Source organism: Protopterus annectens, chromosome 3.part0 (genome assembly GCF_019279795.1).
Source record: "Protopterus annectens isolate FY-2018-M chromosome 3.part0, PAN1.0, whole genome shotgun sequence".
Lineage (NCBI taxonomy): Eukaryota > Metazoa > Chordata > Ceratodontiformes > Protopteridae > Protopterus > Protopterus annectens.
The window spans coordinates 1448048728-1448073489 of NC_056731.1; positions in this window are offsets into that span (position 1 = coordinate 1448048728).

A 24762-nucleotide genomic window follows, 5' to 3' on the forward strand; every position below is an offset into this window, starting at 1 on the left:
GAGAAGATTGCAGCCAGATACAGTGCCCAAGAATCTTGGCCTTGAACATTAGGGATCTTAAATTAATTGGCTTTTCCTCCTATAAGGATGGTAGAAGGAGGGGTGGCAGCAGTTTTAGTGAATGCCATCATACCACTTGAGCTGAGCACTGCTGAAGCAGATGGAGAAGGATGAATGTTAAAAGAGCACCCTAGAGGGTTTGCATCTAACAGTTTGTTAGTCCATCCACATACTACTAGTAGTATGGTCTAGGCTGAGCACTTACGGAAAAGACTGCAGTGATTTTCTCATTTCTAGTGAAGGTAGGGAATGAAAAAGGAAGATCTTTTTACTCGGATATACTAAATTCCTAGTTTGTGTGTTTATAACATGAAGAATGTATACAAGCATTTGTTACATAATTGGAATTTGTTCATACACTATTGGCAGCCAGTCTAGACAAATTTCTCTACTGTAAGGAACATTTGTATGTGTGGGACAGTTTGCATTGCTTGCTAGATGTGCTTGAGATGAGGTGGAATAACATGGTATTTGATCACTGGAAATATAACATCTTTCTGTGTAAAGGAGCCACCTTTCTCAGGTGGGATTTCAGAATAGGTCCAAGCGTGATTGACAACTATTGGAAAGTTCTGAAGATGGCTTAAAAAGTACAGTGAAATTCCTTGTAAGGGGTCTTTCATAAGTATATAAAAAGATTAACAGTTGCCCTAATGTGCATTGCATGCTAGAGTAATCTACAAGCAAAACTGATATCTCTAGACAGGGCTAAATAGATGAAGAGGGAAGTGGGCAAATTGCAGTACAGACTAGCTGTGAAAGGGATTAATTCATTCCTGGGTTATAAGAAGCGGGTAAAATCTGCATTTTGTATGGCACATTTTGATGCGTCCCATATGAATTGAGATACCTGGCTTTAAGATTCATTGCTTAGGAGGTCAGAAAGCATGGCATCAAGATTAAAAGTAGCAGTGCAGGAATAAATTAATTACATTTGATTCTGCTCAAGTTTTGAAAACTTTTTCCAAGATTTTTGCTGAGCTGTATAATTACTTGGAGGGAAACTGAATACTTCCTGACCTTTATAGATTACATTTTGTGGCTGAGACAGCCTGAGCTTCAACTGAACATGGTAAATATACTTGGGGGGGGGGGGGGGTGAGGTTACCTGTCATAAGTTTGAGTCTACAACAGGTGATAAGAAGATAAGCAAGATCCCTGGACCAGATGGTTTGACCCTAGAGCTTTATTATTTTACTAAAAAATATCCTGCAACCCTAACAGTTCTGTTGGTGAAGAAGATCTTTAGTGACTTTGATAATCTCTCATCTTAGTGATGTGGTGGTCATTCCTAAAACTGTCAGGAACCTGTGTTGCTCCAGTCTTTTTGTCTCATAAGTATAAAATTTGTAGTTTTATCCTGGTGCAGAGACTAAACATCTTTATTGCCAAATTGATATCTCCAGTTAAGAATAGCTTTTAAGGGTAGGAACACCTCCAATTAACTTCTATTTATTTATTCAACACATTTATTGAATTATTCCTTAAGATACAGGAAAACACGCATTTATATAAAAGAAAGTAAACTGTGTTAACATGTTCAGTTACAAATGTACATCATACTTGTATTATACAACTATCATCAAGCCAACATTACACTGATCAATTTCTGCCTTCCCTTAAACCTCACTTCTCCAAAACATTATTTTGCATTTATTGTTCCCTTTTTTCTATGTAATATGACCTCCCCATTTGTAAAAAAAAAAAAAAAAAAAAAAAAATCCCACTTCCAGTTTATCTCTGATATAACATTCAGAACTTCAAATACAGTTGGTTTAGACTTTCATTTCTATTTTGTGGTAATTGCTATTTTGTTAACCATCAAAATTAAACTTAATGATTGCAAATTGGGAGCCATTATTGATTCTCCAACTGATGGAGACATTCTACAAAAAGGCCTCACTGACACCAATGACTAGTGGCAGGGGTCTATATTAGATCACCGAACGCTTAAAAAACAAATGGTGATTAATCAACCCTATGTAAGCAAAAGTTTGCAATTTCGAACTGTCAGAACAGTGATTTTGTTCCTAGGGGAAAAAAATCTTTGTTCCAAAAAAAAAAAAAAAAAAACTTTAAACATTACATTAAGTGGGGGGCTTCGCCACCCCCTGATGTGGAGGGCTGCACCCCACACTCTCCCTACTTCCCTACTTAAATGTACCAACACCAAGACAGCACTACAGTGCCGAAAATGGCAAAGTAACAAAACAGCCAAGTGAATTAAAAGTCGCTTCAATATATTGCCGTTTCAGACTTTTGAGTTCGACCAAGATGCATTCGAAAGAATGCGTCTTCACCAGTGCCATAACCATGGCCTTAGGCTCAATGCCAAAAAGTGCATTATCATTCCATTTGGAAAAAATTTGGTGCCCATTAACTACTACATAGGCGGTACTCTACTAAACACCGAAGGTGTGATAAGAGACCTGGGGACACAGGCTGACAGCAACCTCTCCTTTGATAACCACATTGCCACTGTAGTCAAAGTCCTTCTATGTGGCACATCTCATTACAAAAGGTTTCTCGTCCAGGAAGAAAGAGGTCATAATCCCTCTCAGCTCGTCCCTTATTAGACCTATTATAGAATACAATGCCCCATTTGGTATGTACCTCACTAGACACCTACAACAACTGGAAAGGCCACAAAAATACCTCACTAAGAAGATCTTAGGCCTTAGACACATGTCCTATATGGACAGACAAAAAACTCCAGCTATACTCTGTCTCTTATCGCCTGCTAAGAGGCGATCTCTGCTTGACCTACACAGCCATATCTGACCCATAGCTGCTAGATATGCTACACCTAAATAAATCCCAATCCCTCCGTGCCACACACTCCAGGGACCTTAACCTCATTGCCACAATAAACAGAACATGCTTGAGGGACAGGTTCCTAACCCAGAGACTTCCCATACTCTGGAACAAACTTCCCATTCACGTCAAGCAGAGCACTTCACTGGCCCTCTTTAAGAGAAATCATGATGAGTGGATGGCAATAGGAAGTTCACCCTGGGGATCACTTCATTGGCCTTGCTTGACAGGGCACTGGGAACTAACTTTGCGTGGCATGATGCCAGGGAATCTTCTTGGGCTAGGGTTACATAGGCTCCAGGGCCATTAGCCTAGTACACACCTATGAACCTATGAACATTGCACAGTTCAGTATTTGTTCATGTTGTTTTTTTGCAACCTTGTGTGCAACCTGCATTCCTGACGTCCAATATCAGTTGTCTTCTCTGCTACCACTATGTGCCTGTATGGCAATACAAATTTCTATGCACTGAATTCTTATTTCTACAATATTTGTCATAACCTGGGATCTCACAATATAGTGCCCATTCTTTTTATTGAACTATAATAGTCCTTGTAGTATGACGATTTTGATAATGAGGTAATTTAGCATGATCTTCATCGAATCACTGCTATAACACAATGCATTGCCAGTCACATTCGGCGCCCATCTCTGCCCATTTCTGGCTAGGAGGTCATATGCACAGTAATGTCATCACTGACACAGTGAAGCCTGTAGTACCACTGTGTTTTTACTAGTGATAATTAACACACTGAGCACATCTGCCATCTGATGATGCTCGTCATGTGTTGTCCATAATGTGTGACCAAACACATGGGGCTACCATTTTCCTCCTATTTCTGACCTACAGAGTGGATATAGGTTCATAGGTGTTTAATAGGCTAACGACCACAAGGGCCTTTTTAAGCCTAGCCATGCATCCAAAATCTCTGACAAGTTCTTATACCTTTGATAAGTGTAAGCATGGGCCTACGAGATGAACCATTTACAGGTTACCTGTTTGCATTAGAGACATAGGTGCCAAACCGGGGATGAATTTCTGGTTCATAAGAATTTCCGGTTCATATGACCTGTTTTAGTACAGGTTTCAACAAGGCTTCCACATGGTGCAGTCAGTAAAATATGATCCTTCCCTTCTTGCTGAATATGGATTATACTGAATGCCTGCTGCTGCAATATGATGGCCCCATGAATAAGACTGAAGCCCAACACCATTTTAGTGTGGTAGTAAATAATGTAGGTGGCATCATCTGGTGATCTATGCTGGTAAGGCTGCAGTGAGATGAGAAGGCACCACCACCTACCTTGCTGCAGCGATGGGAGACAGAGGTTAGGGATAGAGACAGACAGGCAGAACTGCCTGTTGCTGTCCTTAGCTTCTGTTGGCAGAGACAAATCATACTGATTACTATTTGTTTTATCTCTTATCATGACAAAGGGAATCACCAAAACTGAAAAACCTGTGTAAGAAGTGACTGGCTATCCAGTCAGTAGCATAAGAGTAGTTTGCAGATATCAATCATTTAAAATTGGTATTGAGTCATTATATGTATGTGCCCCAATGTGTTGTTGTTTTTCTTTCTGTTTTTGTTTTCTCTTTCTCTCTTTGCTATTTTCCAGTGTTAGTTGTGATGAGGGATGTGTTGTTGTGTAAGCCACCTGTGCTTGCACAAGCTAATGTGCCAGCTGCTGGACCACCGGTGGTCAACAATCTTTCCTCCTGAAGGAGGGAAAAAGATCACCCTGTGGAAGCTCACTAGTGGCATCTAAGGAAACCTTTTAGGTGGTGGAAAATCCTCCTCTAATAGTAGCCCAAAGATATCCCTGAGGCACAACTCATGGCAGATGTGGCAGCTGATCATAGCCATGATTAGCCAGCAGCTGGGTGCCTGTACTGGGACCCTGGATCATTTTTCTTGTGTGGCTGATACAGTCATATAGACAGCTGGGTCCATTCATTAGGCTACTGCAGATGGGGTCAACCCATTACGTCAGGCACATAGGTGAATGACATCTGGACTGGTTCTTCCCTGGGTGAGTCATGCTGACCCACCATACCTCTTCCTATGGCCCATCATGGTGTTCCCTTTTGCTCTGCATCACTCACCATAACCTATTTGTAGTCCAGTCCACCCAATCATCACTTGTCCATTGTCTACTATTTTTTGTGTCCCTATCTGGATTTACTTCACAAGATCGAACAGCTAAATTATCGAATCCAATATAGTCGACAATTCAGTCTGTTGACAAAAAAAAAACTCAAACCCAAACAACATCCGCACACAACAGAAACAATTATTTCTGTAACCCCAACACCCCCTGCTAACTATATATACCAACTCCAAGTTCACACTACAGTGATGAAGAGGGCAAATTTCCTGATCCCTACTGTACTTCAGTCTCAGTCATAACAGTTCAGAGGACAGAGTTATCAACCCCATGGTCTCGACCATACGGGTTTAGACAATTTGGTTATTCAATCCTTTGAAATACATCCCCCATCTCTCCTGTTTTTCTCTGCTTACATCTTTGTTTGTTTGTTTGTTTTCCCTACTACCTTTGCTATTTCCTCCTTCTTTCACACACTTCTCTTTGTCAACATTTCTCTTCTTCCCTTCTAATGAAAAAATGGAAAAAGGGTACCTGTACCAAATAAAATAAGCCCTTCACCCCTACCCATATTACCTTCAGGTTACCCTTTGCTTGCATTGTCTCTATTTCTAGTTCTCCCATCTCCCCATTTGCTTCATATTTATGAAATGAGTTGGTACTTTACTGTACTGTCCTTCTGTGGTCTGTTTGCAGTGTTCATGTTGTAGCAATGAGGCTCTTTCTATCACATGTGAGCAAATGTAGCATTAGCCATACCATCTCATTGTGCCACTCATGTTAATCAAATGACCACCCTTACTTTGGCTACTTCAGTAGCATGACTGCTGCCATTAAAGCTGCTGCAGCAATTTAATATATAACCTTTTCTGTTATTTGTGGCACTATGCCACAGTAAACAAATAGCTAATCAGCATTGGATCAATTATACTACATACTATACTATACTACATCTGTGCTATTTAGCTTAACATGACAGTGCTATGGATCTTTCTGGATACCCCCATATTTAGAATTTCTACATCTTATTCCAATAAATGTTCCCTTGTCCAGTGATTTCAGATTTGTTCAGTGTGACCACCATGCTTGAAATCCATGTGTAATCCATGTGCTGCTGTTCTCTTGAAGATATTATCTAAAATTAACCTAGCTTTTGTTAAAATTACATTTTAATTATTACAATTGAAAAGTAAGAATGAAATGAACCTCCCCCAGGAAGCCATCTACATGACTGAGTGATTCAAGAAGGCACTCATCCGCATAGATTAGCATGGCCATTCTCACCATGTCACTGCACAGAAGATGAACATGGTTGGGAGAGAAACACTAGACACCAGGACTTACTTTAAAGTTGCCACAATGGCACCAACATCTAAATGGGAATGAGGGTGAGGGGAACAACTAGACACCAGTGAGAAAGTGTCAAAGTTACCTACCAGCACCCACATTACTACAGGGACTGAAGGATGAGGGAATGTAGTGCTGTACTGATGCCTATGTTACTACTGAGAGTGGGGGCATGGGGCTATATTAGACACCAGAGAATACTTTTAAGTTCCAAGATGGCCCTAGCATTACAATGGTGATCAGGGGGTGAGGAGATGCATTAGATACTAAGGCATACTTTAAGTGTAATGATGTCACCAATTTTAAACCGGGGATTGGAAAGGGAGGATACACTAGACATCAGGGAATACTTTAAGTGTCATGATGGCACCTGTATTACAATAGGGACTGGGGATGTGGAGGGATACAGAGCATACCATGCGTTACTCCCTAAGGCACAAACCAGCAGATCGAGGATGGGAAACAACACTGCACACACTCTTAAGTGCTGTAATGGCACCAGCAATAGGGCAGGGATCAGGTGGTAGGGGAAGTCACTGGGCACCAGCAATAAGTGCAGTAAGGGCACACACTACATAAGGGTGATGGAGGTGGGGGTAACCACTAGACCACTAGAAATGACTCATTAAAATACTATAATGTTATTGACAGTGTAATGGGGATCAGTAGTGAGTGGATACACCAGACAACAGGGCTTAACACATATGTGTCATAATGGCGCTAAAGTATTATGGAAGGGTGGGGAGCAGGTACAGGGACTGGTGTGTGTGTGTGTGTGTGTGTGTGTGTGTGTGTGTGTGTGTGTGTGTGTGTGTGTGTGTGTGTGTGTGTGTGTGTGTGTGTGTGTGTGTGTGTGTGTGTGTGCGTGTGTGTGTGTGTGCATGTGTGTGTGTGTGTGTGTGTGTGTGTGTGTGTGTGTGTGTGTGTGTGTGTGCATGTGTGTGGTGTGTGTGTGCATGTGTGTGTGTGTGTGTGTGTGTGTGTGTGTGTGTGTGTGTGTGTGTGTGTGTGTGAGAGAGAGACAGAGAGAGTGTGTGTGTGTGTGTGTGTGTGTGTGTGTGTGTGTGTGTGTGTGTGTGTGTGTGTGTGTGTGTGTGTATGTGTGTGTGTGAGAGAGAGACAGAGAGACAGAGAGAGAGAGAGAGAGAGAGTTTGACTGGAAGGGGGATTCTACTTCCTATATGAGCAGATAATGAGGTCTTACCTCTTCACAGTTCACAGCTAGCATGTTCCTGAATGGTAAATGGGCACATAGTGCTTGAAGGGCCTTTCTAGCATAATATATATGTCCCATGCCATGAACTTTAATGAATTCCTGGGTATATCTGATATAACTTCTAAATGTTAACTACGCTCACAAAGATGTGTTATGAGAAAAGTGGCTAGCTGTATTTCAGCTGAGATTTCTCTCATTTGACGTGAACAAGGTTTTAGTCTAGATGTGGGTTAGATATAGTATAGATATCTTTAGAAAATAATTGTGACTGTACATGAATTGAAGTGATTACCAACATTAATGCAAGGAAAGTTAACTAAAATTGTCAAGTAATGTGGAGCTATTTAAAATAATGCAGAGATATTAACATTTAAGAAATAGTCATGTAACAGAGTGAGCAGAGAAAGTACATTTCATTTGGCATTATGCAGACATAAGTAATATATGTAGTATAATTGTCTAAAATTAAGCAAGGACATCATAACGTTGGACATCTGTCTTCAATGTGGCAGCTAATATTGTGCACAGCAAAAGAATTACAAACTTTGTGTTTTGTATCAAAGGTCAGATTAAGATGGAAGTCCTTAAACTGGATTCAGAAAGTCAAAGAACAACAAAGAAACTGTGCTAAGCTGTATACACTATACTGCATGCAGAAAGGTATGACAAATATATCATAGCAGGAGAAGGCTATATGCAAGGAAAAAGGTGTGGGAAATGAAAAAAAGTTAGTGACACACACAAAACAGAGTACAACTTGTACACAGCCGGCTGAACTACTTGCTGCTGAAGAAAACGTCACAGTGGAGCAGCTGCAGTGTTAGTAGCAAAACAGGTACATTAAACAAGAGGTTGTATGACTCAGACTCAGTAAACACAACAGACCATCCTTGAGTAGCTACTTGGCAAGTTAAACATTTTTCTTTGTTTTGTCATGTAAACACATGAAATGTCAGCAGGCTGGTATGGAAAAACTTGGTTAAACATAAATAAAATAATGGAGTATTGCAGCTACTATCTGTAAACATCCATGCAGTTCATGACAAAAACATAAAAGTGCAGCAATAATAAGGTTTACTTAAAAATTATGTAAGGTATTCATATCCAGCCTTATTCCAAGTCACAATGTTATACCTGTCAAAGAGACATTAGGAAAATATTAAGTAAAGACAGCTATGTACCGGATAGAAATGATGGTGCATAATACACAGCCATGTATTGGATCAAATCCAGAGCAGTAGTCATAATATGAGTCTTCAAACTCAGATGCATCAGGAGGACAAGGAAGACAGTTCTCAGAGATACAGTATTCCCAAAAATGTGCAGTACAATATTCCAAAAAAATGTTCAATACAACATGAAAGTGCACTACAAATAACGCCATCATGTCAGTGGTCCTAGAGAAAACCTTGCTTAGGCCTACTAACTGAAATACAGTCATGTAACTCTTCAGCTAACACAGCTGTGTATAAAAGAGAGTGTGTTCATACAGTATTTGGGATAACAACCATATCAAATAAATAGCATTGTAGCCTTAAAATGTCTGTGTAAGTGGTATGTGTAACAGACAAGGAGGTGATCCATCATCTCTAGATATCTGACCCTCTGCAGCTCACAGGACAAGATGCATTCACCCAAGGACATACAGCAAAGCAAAATTAATGGCAGATATGTGGGGGCCATATGCTCTATGCACAGCTTGCATAATCTTAGATATAAAAAGAATGCCTGACATTGTAATTTTGAGGTGATCATAAGGCATATTCCATTGAGTATGACCTACAACAAAACAAATGCCTTAGTCTTTATGACAGCATACTCCATTTTGTCTAACAGATGCACGGCAGATTCAAGTGATTCATTCCTGCATAAGGAAAGGGATGCACTATACAAGACAGTGGTAAGGTGTCAGTATAATAGTCTTCAATATCCCCTGCATGGGCAACAGGAATGCAACATGGAGAGTTTGAATATCTAGCCAATAACATGTGATCATGGACAGACATTCACTGAACCAGGAATCAAGTTAGGCATCTCCATGATAGTCAAAAATAGCACCACGAGAAGCTGCAGCTGTCCGTGAAACATGGACTTAACTGAATTAATGTAGTATATAGGTTCATAGGTTCATAGGTTCATACTAGGCTATCTGCCCGAGGGCATTTACAAGCCTAGCCCATCGTTTTGTGGCTTACGCCACCCCTTTAGTATGGGGAACTATACCCATTATTTTGCTGTGCCTCTGTCGAGCAGTGACACTGAGGTAATCCCTGGGGTATATCTGCGATCTCCCATCCATTGGTCAAGATTTCTCTTGAACAAGGCCAGCGAGGTGCTCTGCCTCACATGTACCGGGATTTTGTTCCACAGCATAGGGAGTCTTTGGGTGATGAATCTATCCCTCCAGCACGTCCTATTAATAGCCGTGTCGAGGTTTAAGTCTCCCGCCCTTGTGGCTCTGATGGATCTAGATTTTTGAGGTGAAGCATATTCATCAAATCTGGGTTTGACATGGCCTTGTATGTTAGGCAAAGGTCACCTCTGAGCAAGCGGTAAGTGACTGAATAGAGCTGGAGTTCTTTCAGTCGGGCAGCATAGGACAGATTTTGAGACCCTTTATCCTTTTGGTGAGGAACTTTTGTGGCCTCTCCAGCTGCTGCAAGTGTCGGGTCAGATACATTCCGAATGGGGCATTGTACTCAATCATTGGTCTGATGAGTGATGAGTAAAGGGAGACTATGACCTCCCTTGATCTAGATGAGAATCCCTTCATGATAAGGTGGGCAATGTAGAAGGTCTTCCTGACTACTTTAGCTACATGGGTGTCGAATGACAGACTACTATCAACCTGGGTCCCCAGGTCCCTGATAACTTCTTCTGTGCTCAGTGGATTGCCACCTATTTGGTAGCTAGGGGTAACCTTGTTTTTCCCGAAGGGTGTGACTATGCATTTTTTGGCATTTAACTTTAGGCCGTGGCTCTGGCACCAGTTATCCGTTTCTGTGAGACCCTTCTGAAGGATATCTGTGTCAGATGTGTTTTCTACTATGGCGCCAGTTTGCAGTCATCTGCAAACTTTGTCAGCCATAACCCTCCTGTGTTTGCTTGTACTTGGAAAAGTAGATGCCAAACAAGAGTGGGCCCAGGACTGAGCCCTGTGGGACACCACTTGTGACAGGCTTTGAGTCTGACATGGCGCCAGCAACTCTGACCCTGTGGGTTCTGTCACTCAGCCAGTTTGCAACCCATCTTGTGATGTATGGGTTAACATTTAAGCTGATGAGTTTTTCAATGATACCCGAGTGGGGTATTGTATCAAGGCCTTAGCCAGATCGAGGTAGGCTGTATGGACTGCCTTTCCCTCATCAATGGCTTTGGTGACTGTTTGAAAAAGTCAACCAAGTTTAAAAGGCATGATCTGCCTTTGACAAAGCCAAACTGGGTTGGATCCAAAGTCTGCAAATTCCTATGTCTTTATTTATGAGGTCCATTATGATCCTCTCCATGGCTTTGCAGATAAGGCTTGTCAAGCTAATGGGCGGTAATTTCCAGGGTCGGTGGAGGCACCGCCTTTGTGAAGTGGGACCACAGTTGCAGTGCGCCACTCCTGGAGTGCGTATCCAGAGGTAAGACTTTGATTAAACAGCTGTCCTAGCTGTGGGTTTAATTCCTCATTGAGTTCGTGGAGCACACAGCCGGGGACACCATCAGGTCCCATGGATGCTGTGTTTTTGCTTTGGAGAGAGCAGTTCTCACTTGGGCTGGAGATGTTTGGGGGCTGCAATCGTTTGGTATAGATATCTCTCCTTTTGGGGGGAGAAGTTTGCACTGAACCTGTCAGCCAGTATGTTGGCAATGTCTGTAGGATCAGTAATCTTCACATCATTTTGAACTAGTTCTGAGCATATCTGGGAGTTTCCTCCTAGGTTTCTAACATAGCTAAAGAAGGCCTTATGATTGTCTTTTGAGTCTTTAGCTATTTTTCTCTCGAAATTTGCTTTAGATGATTTTATGAGAGCTCTTAGTTTTTTACTTATAGTGATCAAGGGTGTCTTACCTTTTAAGGATTTTGCTCTATCTTGTAGTAGCTTCCTCCTTTTGTTGTAGAGTTTGTTTATGGCTGGGGTCCACCAGACTGGACGCTTGCCTTTGGTACAAAGAGTCTTTGTTTTGCTTGGGATTGCCTTATCCATGCAGTCCTGCAGGTGCTGGTAGAAGGCATTTGTAAGTGATTCAGCGGCTTGAGTACTGTTTTCCGCCAGTTCGGGTGCCTTAAAGGAGACCACACTAGTCTTAAGAAGGGTGAAGTCGGCTTTTGTGGAGTTCTTTACTGTGGTCTTTTTATTTCAGGTGGGGTGGGATGAGGACCTCCAGCGAGATTAGTTTGTGATCTGATCTCACCAGTGAGGGGTATACTTCGGTGTTGAACATTGTGCTCCCATGTTCGTGATGATGAGATCAAGTATGTTATCTCCTCTTGTGGGGATGGTGACTAGTTGTTCCATGGCATTTGAGTTTATGAATTCCAGGAACTTTTGGGCTAGGGTGTTTGGGCTTGAGTAGTGTTCCCAGTCTATATTAGGGTAATTGAAGTCACCTAGTATGATGGTGTTTGGTGATACATTTATCCCTCTAGTGTTTTCAGGAAGGCCATGTGAGGTTCCTGAGTTTGTGAGGGTGGCCTGTAACATGCTACAATTTGCAGAGCAGTCTTGCCTACGGTTAATTGCACCTGGATGGTCTCCGATGCATCATGCATTGCCACCAGTCTTGAGGTGTGGGTGTCCTTGATGAATATGGATACCCCTCCTCCTTTCTTGGTATTGTCCGGATTTTGGGGACGGAAAGCGTGATATAAGGTAAAAACTGATAGCTGGGGTGCTCTCAGGAGCCTTGAACCAGGTTTCTGTCACAGCACAGACATCGATGTTCTCCATACTGAGAAGGGCCTCCCGTCTGTGCATTTTGAGATTTAGACTTCTGGCATTGAGCAGCATTACCCTTAGTTTTTTTCCTTTTTTGTGTTCTAGGGTGGTAGGTTTAGAATTTGAGCCTTGCCTAAAAAAGGCACTATGGGGGTGGCAAGAGCCTTTGCCAATATCCGGAATCCCAGGGGTGACAGGTGCAAGCCGTCCCTTGCGAAGCAGCGTGGCTTGTCCAGCATGTCATCCCAGGCAGACAGATACTGGATCCCCTTTGAATGACACCAGTGTTTAAGCCAATTGTTAAAGCTGATCATCTTATCTCTGTATTGTGGCATCATTCTTGTAATGTGCAATGATGTGACTAGGTGGCATATCACAGAGATGTGGAAGCCAAATCAAAATGTGCCAGCTGTGAGTGCAATAAATCACGTAGTACCACTACCATTGGCACTACGTACACTAATCCACCAACAAAGCACAACTTTCTCCACAAGTTTAAAATCCAGCAGTCTGTAGTCCATGTAAAGTATTGGGTTTTCTGCATCTATTCAGTAAGCACACATAACAATAGGTATCAGGGTACACTGGAAATATAGCCCTTGAGTGGTGTTATGCATGGCTGTGGGCATGCTGAGAAATAAAGAAACAGGGTCCATAGTGCCGGAAGTTTAGTTACTTCCCAAGTCAATAAGACCGCAAAATGCAAACTGCAAATGTATGTCATTTCACAGACATTGTAGTACAGTACTGTACAAAGCTATGTGAGGTCTGATGTGTAACACTATACAACCTAAAAATACAGTGTAAAACAGAGAAGTTGGAGCAAACAGACATTTGTGACCTGTTTTTGTTTGCAAGTCCCCATTGCGTAAGCCACCTGTTTCAAAACTGCTGTACTGGTGCATTGTGCTAACAGCATAGTATAATGAGCTATAACCTGAGGGTGTCCTACCACAGTATATATAGAAGGTCAACACAATGGACAGCAATGCCAGTATAAATATCATGCAGTACACTTGTTATTCACAAATGTTGACAAGCCAGCAATTAAAAAACTGTCATTGCCAATAACTGCTGTACATATCATCGTAAATGACATTTTGGTGGTCAGTATAGGTACTATAGCACATACAGTAGCAGAGGGTATCAAGATTAATTGTGATCCATGTCTGATCAACATTCTAATGTACAATTACAATTGTGTGATTTGTTTGGGAAAAATAGATATTATGCTTTGTGCTCAGGGACATGTCTGAGGCAGGCTATCTGAGGCATTCAGGTAGCTGTCACTGTTCTGTCTAAAACATTTACTTATTATAGGTTATTGCTCTTTATTGCATATCAGTGTTGGTTATATTGTGATCAGAAACATGACACGTGCATGGTATACTATAATATATAGGGTTTGACCAGATAGGTATTCACTATCTCTTTTGGATTGTGCAACATTGTCCATAGTGAAGAATATTTGGGTATGGTTAGACAGATTAATGCACTTCATGGAAGACATTGCATTTTATTGGAGGTAATGAGTTAATACTTTACTATTCATAACTGTTCCTAGTTTGCTACTAGCTGCAGCCTTTCTTTTATGTATAATAGCTGTGAAAAATTCATTTTACACATCATTAGCCTGCCTAATAGGACACTACATTTGAATTATTGCAACATGTTTATGTATGCTTATATCTAACAGTGCTAGTCAGAATTTATGTATTTATTTATCTATATATTTATTTATCTATTTATTTACCTGGCTAGTCATACTAGATGAGTGGTCTGTTTTCAGACCTGAGGTGATATTCATACTGACTAAAGGAACATGGCTAGGGTACAAGAGCATTTCCCTTCTCTTTTTAATAAGAACCATAGGATTGTTTACATCCATCTTAGGTACATCAACTCGGGCAGATACAGCCTTGGTTTAACATCCAGTTCAAAGGATGGATTGATAAGAGTATATAGTGATGTTCTGAGCCCACTGCGGATTGTGTTGCATATAGCTGTCTTAGTGAAATATAATGGTATTTATATCAATATGCACAATCTCTTCATAGGATGTACGTGTCTGAATGGCTGCAAGTGGAAGTCCTTAGCACCAAGACAACTTTGCCCATGGGAACAATGAGGTTGTCCATATTGGAACATGTTCCAGTTGTGCTAAACTGGAGGTGTTGGAGTTGGTAGAGACATAATACAGTGGTGGAATAGTATCTGGGAAATAATCATTCACCATATGAATGATGCAGATAGCCATGTAGATCAAATTAAACTGATGAAATATCTTGTTTTCCCTCACTTCTGTATTAGTGTGTTCTGTACTGTAGTGTGAAGGGCTCCCTCACCTCCAATCCCAGGCATTATTCTGCTTAAGTTGAAGTTAAATTAAAACTTTAGCATATTTTATTTTATTTTAGTAGTGCAAAATTTCCCTGGAGAATGCAGATAAAGTCCATAATAGTAAAATTAAATGTTGTGAGCTACCTCAATTAAAACACCTCGTCTTTGTGGCCATAAACATTCTGCCTCATCGATTGCTTTTGGTGGAAAACTACCTATGGGGGGAGTAACTGCATGCCATTGAAGTACTTGATTAGTTGTGCCCGCTATATTCATCCTCATTATGCTTAGGCTTGGTTCACTCCCTTATCCTACCAACAATTCCAAACCACCCCCACATCTACACTTATCCTAAGCTAATCTCCACTCACCTCAATACCACCAATCAAGAATGAGCTTACAATCTCTACTTTTGCCCTTCCTTCAGAACCCACTAACCACTTTCTACCTTTCTTCTTTCTTTCTTTCAAATGGATTTATTTTACATTGTAGCTCAACAATCCCTCTCACTTCGGCCAACACACAACCAGTCGAAACCTATCCAGCCTGGTAACACAATCCAGTTTACATTTTCACTAAAAAAACACTTACATAATAATTATTATGTACTACTGTTCACTTCCCTCCTTTCGCTAGAACACATAGACAACTACTGTATACCTCTTACCACCAGTCTTCTGACCAATGTTCAGTCCCTTGTTCTCAATGGAAATTAGTCCTATATGTCATTCCATATAACCCACAACCTTTATAACCTATCTCACTTTCATCTTTTCAAGCAAATGTATATAAAAGTAATCTCACAAGTTACAAAGAACAAATTTAAATCCAAGTGCCACTGCATATTCCAATTCTCCCTACTTTGTCTACAACTATGTGGTGACATTCAGCCCCACCCAGGTCCAATCACAACAGACTTCCCCGTAATGGCCCACACAAACATTAATAATGTAACACCTCACTCCTGCAGCTCAAGTAAAACAAGTTTAAAATGTATAACCATTAACCTTAGAAGCATCTGTAACAAAATAACTGAACTGCATGTTTTCATACCTCATTATAACCCGACATCCTCAGTATCAAAAAAACATGGCTAAAACCCAAATTCAAAAGCAGTGAAATCCTCCCACCAGGATATATTATCCTTCAAGCAGACCATATATCCAAAAAAAAAAAAAAAAAAACAGGTGAGGTAGCTGTTATGTATCCAAAATACCTAAACACATCCCTTTATCAGTAAAAGTATCCCTCATTCAGAAATGCAGATATTTTTATTGCCTTACTCAGTCTAAGATTTTAAAAGACCAAATGCATCATAGCTATATATATATATATATATATATATATATATATATATATATATATATATATATATATACACAAACAAGTTCAACAAAGAAATGCTGCAACGTATCACCAAACACCCTCGAACAGCAACAACTTAAGTCCCAAACGTTCGTATAAATATATCCAAAAGATATAATAATATTTCCAAAACACTGTTTTATTAGAAACAAACAAGAACGTAAGCGCTTTCACGGTTTTAACCGCTTCTTCAGACGTAACATTACATTGAACAAGAAACACTGTTTAAATCAAAAATCAGGAACATTCAAACTACTTAATTGAATAATTAGCGCATAGATCTTAAAGTGCCAGCATTTCAAAGCGCTTGCATTTACATATAGTTCATCATTTTCCATTATTTATAAATAACACATAAAAAACATAAAATATCATGTATCTAATTCATAATACATGCAAATGTGTTAAAATATGTTAAAATTCAGAGATAAAAACATTATGAGTTAGTCGTTATCTAAGGGACCTAGCTCTAAGAATGGGCTTCAAAGAAATAGCATCGTTCAGACCATAACCCCTGTGTGCACCTAATCTGAAGATCCATTCTAGTTCTGCACATTCCGTGTCATTGTTGATGTTCCCTAATCTCAAATTAATATGTTGAATGTGTAGTATTTGAAAACAAAATGTATGTGCTGGACCCTCTTTAATAATGTGTTTAGCTATCGCATTGTACTCTTCTCTCCTAGCCACACAGTAATAATGGTCTCTGATGCGTTCTTTCAAAGTGCGATTGGTTTTCCCTACATAAAAATGAAAACATTGCACGCAGTAAGCCACGTACACCAAATTTTTGGAATTACATGAGCCATTCACTTTTAATTCCCATAAACGTTTTGTTTCAGGATGTCTATAAAAATGGGACTCATCCACAAATATACATTGTTTGCAACTATTGCATTTCTTCGTCCCACTATATCTGGGCTGCAAGTGTGTGTTGTCCCAAGGACTCATTACTTTACGATAACACAGTTGTTGTTTTAATGTTTTATTGTTTCTATATGTATATTTTGGATGGTCACCTATTAATTCTTTAACTTTTGGATCAACCATAAGAATGTTCCAACATTTCTCAATGGTTTCCTTCACCCTATTAATGTTGTTCCCATATGGTAATATTATGCTAATATCATTTTTTCTGTTGATAGAGTTATCTCTCTGCTTAACAACTCTTTCAGAGAAATAAGGTCTAGCAAGAGCTTTCCTCTCAGCAATAACCTGTTTACATATATTACTTATACTAATATCATCATAACCTCTTGTTATAAAATCTGCTCTTAACCTCAACAATTCATCAGATAGTATCTTATCATCACAGCACAATCTTGCTAATCTAAGGGCTTGACCTCTTACTATGTTATTAAACAATGTTGGATTATGCATACTTGTGCGATGTAAGAAGGTTGGACGGTAGCAATTTTTCCTATATACGCATGTGGAAATATTTACATTGTCTTTTTTAACTGTAACGTCTAAATAATTGATGGAATCAGTTGATTTTACCATTGTAAATTTAAGGAAATTACTAGAGCTATTTAATTGTGCAAGGAAGCTTGTCAAATCATTGCTGTTACCTTGCCACAGCAAGAAAAGGTCATCGACAAAACGTCGATGGAATATGACATTGGGATGCCTCATTAGATTCTCTTTCTTCCAAGCAACCATTATCAACTTTGCATACACATTTGCACAACTTGTGCCCATCGCTATTCCTTTTCTTTGTCGATATAACTTATTCTCAAACAAAAATAAGTTATTTTCCAGTACTAGTTCTGTTAAAAAACATAAAAAGTCTGCCTTTACAATATCCATCTTCCCATCTGTCACTAATAAATCTTTAAGTATAAGCAATCCTGCCTCATTGGGAATACTTGTGAAAAGTGATTCAACATCTAGTGTCACTAGAACTAGATCTGGAATTGTATCACATCCTTGTGCAAAAATGTATAAATCTTTCAAAAAGTGTTCTGTGTCAATTAATACATGACCATACATAGATAAAACCTGCTTTAACTGTTGATCTACATAAATGGAAATGCCTTCCGTCATCCAGCCAGCTCCCGCCACTATGGGTCTGAATTTGGGTGAAATTGGATTTTTATGGATTTTGGGTAGCCCATGTAACTGCGGAATGATGGGAAAATCAACTAAAAAATAGTTGTACAGATCTCTCGTAAGCACTTGTAGATTCAGACATTCAACTAGGGCCCTCTTTATGTTTCCTGTTACTACATTAATCTCATCAAAATGAATTTGTTCATATGCTTCTGTTTTCAACATTTCATTCATAGTATTAAAGTAATACTCAAAATTCATAATCACAATAGGGCCTCCTTTGTCGGAGGGTCTTATCACTATATTGTTGTTATTTTTCAAATCAAATATCGCCTGTGCTTCTAATTTACTTATATTAGGTTCTAATGATCCTAGATAAAATTTTGAATCATTATATACTTGATTTTCGACGGCTTTAATGAATACTTCTACATTAGCAGGTAACATTGGCAAGTAGTCGCTTTTCTTTTTTAGCATATTCATATTATTTTCATTAAATCCTAGTGACATTTTTAATGCTATATTCCTAGCGAACAATCGTACAGAAATCAGAAAATCACTTACATCTATATTGTTGGTGGGTACAAAGCCCAAACCCTTATTCAGTAATCCTATTTCTACTTTCGTAAGGGCATAGTTTGAAATATTCCAAACTAAGCTTTCGGAGTCCACATTTTTTTGATAGTGTGCATCTGCTGTTGAGGTGCTTCTTTGCGCTTTTGCCCTCTTACATTGTCTGTATCTACTGATTTCTTCCGTCCCATCCGAATCGGAAAAGGAAAAACCGATGGTTCCCGTTCATCCTGTCTATCTGGTATTATCTTCCTTCTCACGTCCATGTTTGTTCGTGTTGCTGTTCCTTCATTAACTGGAATGTCCATTGGAGTCGAATACACAGAGCCTGCCCCTTCCGGAGACGTTATTCCTTCCACATGTAAGATTTTATCTGTGCCCGACTGGCCCATTGCATAATTATCCATTATGTTTACCTCACTAGCCGGATTCAAATCCATGTTTAATGTAACACTGGATGCTTTTGTATTAGTTGCGGTATTTACTTGTTGCGCCCCCCTCGGCCATTGGGAAGGTTGCATGTTGTTCGATTTTCCATTATTCACATCTTCTTTTGGCCACATAAATACTTGTTGTTTAGAGAAATCATTTAAATCTCTGGCCAGCTTCCTTTTCTTATGTTCTAACAATCTCGCTTCATAGCGATTGATTTTCTCAATCGTCTCCTGCATAAACAGTTCAGTTGGACCATCACCATTTAGTTCAAACAAATCATGTTGTTGTTTTATGATTTCCGTTTTTAAATCATTTTCAATTGGTTGAAAAAATTCAACCAATAACTTCATGTATGCTCTTCCTGTATCTAGATTTATTTTTTGCCATTTAATTAATAGGTCTGTATATACAGTTCCGTACGAGGGCATATTTAAAACCCTCAGTCCTCTCGGCACAATGTTCAAGTTTAAACATGCTTCCAGGTGGAAACGCTGGCACTGGAGGCGTTTAAATTTGAAAATATCATTCTCAAGATTTCTCTTTAACAACAAAATGTCATGATGATTATCAATGTTCACTTCTTTGGCGTTGTATGCCATACTCACATCCACATTTAATAAAGGGTTAATCGTGTCAGTTAGTAGACCCCGCAGTCTCGAGTTAACATCAGTGATCTTCTCATTGGAGCCCATTGTCAGTGCTGTTGCTGCCGCTGCTTCCATAATGAATATATCCACAAACAAGTTCACCAAAGAAATGCTGCAACGTATCACCAAACACCCTCGAACAGCAACAACTTAAGTCCCAAACGTTCGTATAAATATATCCAAAAGATATAATAATATTTCCAAAACACTGTTTTATTAGAAACAAACAAGAACGTAAGCGCTTTCACGGTTTTAACCGCTTCTTCAGACGTAACATTACATTGAACAAGAAACACTGTTTAAATCAAAAATCAGGAACATTCAAACTACTTAATTGAATAATTAGCGCATAGATCTTGAAGTGCCAGCATTTCAAAGCGCTTGCATTTACATATAGTTCATCATTTTCCATTATTTATAAATAACACATAAAAAACATAAAATATCATGTATCTAATTCATAATACATGCAAATGTGTTGGATGAAGATGGATATTGTAAAGGCAGACTTTTTATGTTTTTTAACAGAACTAGTACTGGAAAATAACTTATTTTTGTTTGAGAATAAGTTATATCGACAAAGAAAAGGAATAGCGATGGGCACAAGTTGTGCAAATGTGTATGCAAATTTGATAATGGTTGCTTGGGAGAAAGAGAATCTAATGAGGCATCCCAATGTCATATTCCATCGACGTTTTGTCGATGACCTTTTCTTGCTGTGGCAAGGTAACAACAATGAGTTGGAAAGCTTCCTTGCACAATTAAATAGCTCTAGTAATTTCCTTAAATTTACAATGGTAAAATCAACTGATTCCATCAATTATTTAGACGTTACAGTTAAAAAAGACAATGTAAATATTTCCACATGCGTATACAGGAAAAATTGCTACCGTCCAACCTTCTTACATCGCACAAGTATGCATAATCCAACATTGTTTAATAACATAGTGAGAGGTCAGGCCCTTAGATTAGCAAGATTGTGCTGTGATGATAAGATACTATCTGATGAATTGTTGAGGTTAAAAGCAGATTTTATAACAAGAGGCTATGATGATATTAGTATAAGTAATATATGTAAACAGGTTATTGCTGAGAGGAAAGCTCTTGCTAGACCTTATTTCTCTGAAAGAGTTGTTAAGCAGAGAGATAACTCTATCAACAGAAAAATGATATTAGCATAATATTACCATATGGGAACAACATTAATAGGGTGAAGGAAACCATTGAGAAATGTTGGAACATTCTTATGGTTGATCCAAAAGTTAAAGAATTAATAGGTGACCATCCAAAATATACATATAGAAACAATAAAACATTAAAACAACAACTGTGTTATCGTAAAGTAATGAGTCCTTGGGACAACACACACTTGCAGCCCAGATATAGTGGGACGAAGAAATGCAATAGTTGCAAACAATGTATATTTGTGGATGAGTCCCGTTTTTATAGACATCCTGAAACAAAACGTTTATGGGAATTAAAAGTGAATGGCTCATGTAATTCCAAAAATTTGGTGTACGTGGCTTACTGCGTGCAATGTTTTCATTTTTATGTAGGGAAAACCAATCGCACTTTGAAAGAACGCATCAGAGACCATTATTACTGTGTGGCTAGGAGAGAAGAGTACAATGCGATAGCTAAACACATTATTAAAGAAGGTCCAGCACATACATTTTGTTTTCAAATACTACACATTCAACATATTAATTTGAGATTAGGGAACATTAACAATGACACGGAATGTGCAGAACTAGAATGGATCTTCAGATTAGGTGCACACAGGGGTTATGGTCTGAACGATGCTATTTCTTTGAAGCCCATTCTTAGAGCTAGGTCCCTTAGATAACGACTAACTCATAATGTTTTTGTCTCTGAATTTTAACATATTTTAACACATTTGCATGTATTATGAATTAGATACATGATATTTTATGTTTTTTATGTGTTATTTATAAATAATGGAAAATGATGAACTATATGTAAATGCAAGCGCTTTGAAATGCTGGCACTTTAAGATCTATGCGCTAATTATTCAATTAAGTAGTTTGAATGTTCCTGATTTTTGATTTAAACAGTGTTTCTTGTTCAATGTAATGTTACGTCTGAAGAAGCGGTTAAAACCGTGAAAGCGCTTACGTTCTTGTTTGTTTCTAATAAAACAGTGTTTTGGAAATATTATTATATCTTTTGGATATATTTATACGAACGTTGGGACTTAAGTTGTTGCTGTTCGAGGGTGTTTGGTGATACGTTGCAGCATTTCTTTGGTGAACTTGTTTGTGGATATATTCATTATGGAAGCAGCGGCAGCAACAGCACTGACAATGGGCTCCAATGAGAAGATCACTGATGTTAACTCGAGACTGCGGGGTCTACTAACTGACACGATTAACCCTTTATTAAATGTGGATGTGAGTATGGCATACAACGCCAAAGAAGTGAACATTGATAATCATCATGACATTTTGTTGTTAAAGAGAAATCTTGAGAATGATATTTTCAAATTTAAACGCCTCCAGTGCCAGCGTTTCCACCTGGAAGCATGTTTAAACTTGAACATTGTGCCGAGAGGACTGAGGGTTTTAAATATGCCCTAAATGAACTGTATATACAGACCTATTAATTAAATGGCAAAAAATAAATCTAGATACAGGAAGAGCATACATGAAGTTATTGGTTGAATTTTTTCAACCAATTGAAAATGATTTAAAAATGGAAATCATAAAACAACAACATGATTTGTTTGAAATAAACGGTGATGGGCCAACTGAACTGTTTATGCAGGAGACGATAGAGAAAATCAATCGCTATGAAATTAGATTGTTAGAACATAAGAAAAGGAAGCTGGCTAGAGACTTAAATGACTTCTCCAAACAACAAGTATTTATGTGGCCTAAAGAAGATGTAAATAATGGAAAATCCAACAATATGCAACCTTCCCAATGGCTACGGGGGGCACAACAAGTAAATAACGCAGCTAATACAAGAGCACCTAGTGCCACATTAAACTTGGTCCTGAATCCAGCTAGTGAGGTAAATAATGCAATGGCCCAGTCGAGTACAGAAAAAAACGTACACGTGGAAGGAATAATGTCTCCGGAAGGGGCAGGCTCTGTGTACCCGACTCCAATGGACATTCCAGTTAATGAAGGAACAGCAACACGAACAAACATGGACGTGAGAAGGAAGATAATACCAGATAGACAGGATGAACGGGAACCATCGGTTTTTCCATTTCCGATTCGGATGGGACGGAAGAAATCTGTAGATACAGACAATATAAGAGGGCAAAAGCGCAAAGAAGCACCTCAACAGCAGATGCACACTATCAAAAAAATGTGGACTCCCAAAGCTTAGTTTGGAACATTTCAAACTATGAACTCACGAAAACAGAAATAGGACTACTGAATAAGGGTTTGGGCTTCGTACCCACTAATAACATAGATGTAAGTGATTTCTTGATTTCTGTTCGATTATTTGCTAGGAATATAGCATTAAAGATGTCACTAGGTTTAAATGAAAATAATATGAATATGCTAAAAAAGAAAAGTGACTACTTGCCAATGTTACCTGCTAATGTAGAAGTATTCATTAGAGCTGTCGAAAATCAAGTATATAATGATTCAAAATTTTATCTAGGATCATTAGAACCTAATATAAGTAAATTAGAAGCACAGGCGATATTTGATTTGAAAAATAACAACAATATAGTGATAAGACCCTCCGACAAAGGAGGCCCTATTGTGATTATGAATTCTGAATATTACTTTAATACTATGAATGAAATGTTGAAAACAGAAGCATATGAACAAATTCATTTTGATGAGATTAATGTAGTAACAGGAAACATAAAGAGAGCCCTGGTTGAATGTCTGAATTTACAAGTGCTCACGAGAGATTTGTACAACTATTTTTCAGTTGATTTTCCCATCATTCCGCAGTTACATGGGCTACCTAAAATCCATAAAAATCCAATCTCCCCCAAATTTAGACCAATAGTGGCGGGAGCTGGCTGGATGACGGAAGGCATTTCCATTTATGTAGATCAACAGTTAAAGCAGGTTTTATCTATGTATGGTCATGTATTAATTGACACAGAACACTTTTTGAAAGATTTATACATTTTTGCACAAGGATGTGATACAATTCCAGATCTAGTTCTAGTGACACTAGATGTTGAATCACTTTTCACAAGTATTCCCAATGAGGCAGGATTGCTTATACTTAAAGATTTATTAGTGACAGATGGGAAGATGGATATTGTAAAGGCAGACTTTTTATGTTTTTTAACAGAACTAGTACTGGAAAATAACTTATTTTTGTTTGAGAATAAGTTATATCGACAAAGAAAAGGAATAGCGATGGGCACAAGTTGTGCAAATGTGTATGCAAATTTGATAATGGTTGCTTGGGAGAAAGAGAATCTAATGAGGCATCCCAATGTCATATTCCATCGACGTTTTGTCGATGACCTTTTCTTGCTGTGGCAAGGTAACAACAATGAGTTGGAAAGCTTCCTTGCACAATTAAATAGCTCTAGTAATTTCCTTAAATTTACAATGGTAAAATCAACTGATTCCATCAATTACCTAGACGTTACAGTTAAAAAAGACAATGTAAATATTTCTACATGTGTATACAGGAAAAATTGCTACCGTCCAACCTTCTTACATCGCACAAGTATGCATAATCCAACATTGTTTAATAACATAGTGAGAGGTCAGGCCCTTAGATTAGCAAGATTGTGCTGTGATGATAAGATACTATCTGATGAATTGTTGAGGTTAAAAGCAGATTTTATAACAAGAGGCTATGATGATATTAGTATAAGTAATATATGTAAACAGGTTATTGCTGAGAGGAAAGCTCTTGCTAGAC